Here is a 2,464-nt window from a genome sequence, read left to right on the forward strand (position 1 = left end):
ACTCTTTAAATTACAGAAAATATCTGTTAATCCACAATTATTACCTTGTCTTTTGAAAAACAGTGACAAAGCTGTAGAAAATACAGAAAATTGCATGTAAAATTACAGTAAAATATGTAGAAACACAATGAATTGTCTACAAAAAAACATTTTATGCATGTAATTCTAAATTATGGTTAATTGATGGTAATTTTAGGAGCAAAACCTAAAATTACAGAAAAAAAATGTAAATCCATAGGCCTTTCCTTGTTTGATCGGAAAACGAGAAAAATCTGTAAAAAATGACAGTGTTTTTCCTGTAAAATTACTTTTTTTTTTACAGTGTACGTGTGCTCCCACCACCCCTGTGACAGCAGCGTCACCCACAATAGGGGTGACGCTATACTCTCTGCTCAAACGGGGTGAGTTCATCCTTGTTACTGTTATCTGATCCTGCAGAGAGGGGAATCCCACCTGTTTATACTAATTTGCATATTTAAATTGAGGGCGTGGAGAGGGAGGAGTCTGATACTCCAACATGTGCGGTCAATTCCACGCTGAGTGAGATGTACAAAGGAAATGTGCTTGGATTCCGACGTATGCTCACTTTCGTTCATCTGGATTTTTTTGTGTTTTCAGTTTTCAGGATTGAAGCGTATCAGGTTTCAGGATGAAATCCATGCAAATCTTTGTACATGAGGCGCCTGGATTAAAGCATCATTCAACTCCTGTGGTACAACATGGAGTTGGTGGATGGAACAAGACATGATGTCCCAGATGTGCTCAGTTGGATTCAGGTCTGGGGAACGGGCTGGCCGGTCCATAGCATCAATGCCTTCATCATCAGGAACTGCTGACATGCTTCAGCCGCATGAGGCCGAGCATTGTCATGCTTCAGAAGGAACCCAGGTCCCACTGCACCAGCATATAGTCTCACAGTAGGTCTGAGGATCTCATCCTGGTACCTAATGGCAGTCAGGGTACCTCTGGCTTGCCCATGGAGGGCTGTGGGCACTCCAAAGAAATGCCTCCCCACACCATTACTGACCCACTACCAAACCGGTCATACTGGAGGATGCTGCATTCAGCAGAACATTCTCCATGGCATCTCCAGACTCTGTCACGTCTGTCACATGTGCTCAGTGTGAACATGCTCTCATCTTTGAAGAGCACAGGGTGCCAATGGCCAATCTGCCAATCTTGGTGCTCTCTGGCAGATGCCAATCTCCCTGCACGGTGCTGGGCTGTAAGCACAAGCCCCACTGGTGGACGTGGGGCCCTCACACCACCTCATGGAGTCTGTTTCTGACAGTTTGAGCAGAAATATACATATTAGTGGCCTGCTGGAGGTCATCCTGCAGGGCTCTGGCAGTGCTACTCCTGGTCCTCCTGCACAAAGGAGGAGGTAGCGGTCCTGATGCTGGGTTGTTGCCCTCCTACAGCTCCCTCCACATCTCCTGGTGTACTGGCCTGTCTCCTGGACAGGGAGACACAGCAAACCTTCTCGTATTGATGTGCCATCCTGGATGAACTGCACTACCTGAGCAACTTATGTGGGTTGTAGACACTGCCTCATGCTACGTCTAGGGCTGAGAGCACTGACAAAATGCGAAAGTGACCAAAACATCAGCCAGAAAGGACGAGAACGGAGACATGGTCTGTGGTCACCACCTGCAGAACTACTCCTTTATAGGGGTTGTCGTGTTAACTGCCTCTCATTTCCACCTGTTGTCTCCTCCATCTGCACAAAAGCAGGTGGAAGTTATTCACAATCAGTGTTGCTTCCGACCTGGACTGGTTGATTTCACAGAAGTGTGATTGACTTGGAGTCACATTGTGTTATTTAGGTGTTCCCTTTATTTTTTTGAGTAGTGTATAATACTCAGAGTTATTTCTTACTCACAATGTCAGAAGCTTCAAGAGTCATTGTCTATATCTTCTTCAGACTCAACAAAATCATGACTGCAGTTTCCACATGTAATGCCGTTCCAGATTCCACAGGCTCAGATGCACGTGAGCCAATTCTTCTTGCAGCTGGAGATGTCCAGGTACTCATCCATGTCCCCTGCACATGTTTTCTTCACCTGTTTTGTGGAGGGGACATGGATGAGTGCATGGACATCTTCCTTGACACAGAAACCACGAAGGAGGCAGTGATTCAGGCTGGTACTGCGATTTTCCAGTACATTTATTGTGGAGCAGACACTGCACTGGATGAAATTTGGGACGACATGTTCTCAAGGAAGGTGGCTCGGTGGTTAGCACGGGGACATGAACTGACGTCCTCACCGGGACATGAACTGGCAACCTTCTAGCTGCAAGACGACGGCCTTGTGAACGGTCACTTTTGTCATTCAGTGTCTCCTGTGAATTTCTTCACAAAATTTGACTTCAAACACTGTTTGCCGTCATATTTATCATACTAGAAGACATCCTGAAGCAGAAATTTGTTTATAAACATTAAGGTGCGAAAAGTACAGCTTTG

The sequence above is a fragment of the Stegastes partitus genome, unplaced genomic scaffold (assembly GCF_000690725.1).
Source record: "Stegastes partitus isolate 25-593 unplaced genomic scaffold, Stegastes_partitus-1.0.2 Scaffold111, whole genome shotgun sequence".
NCBI classification, from domain to species: domain Eukaryota; kingdom Metazoa; phylum Chordata; class Actinopteri; family Pomacentridae; genus Stegastes; species Stegastes partitus.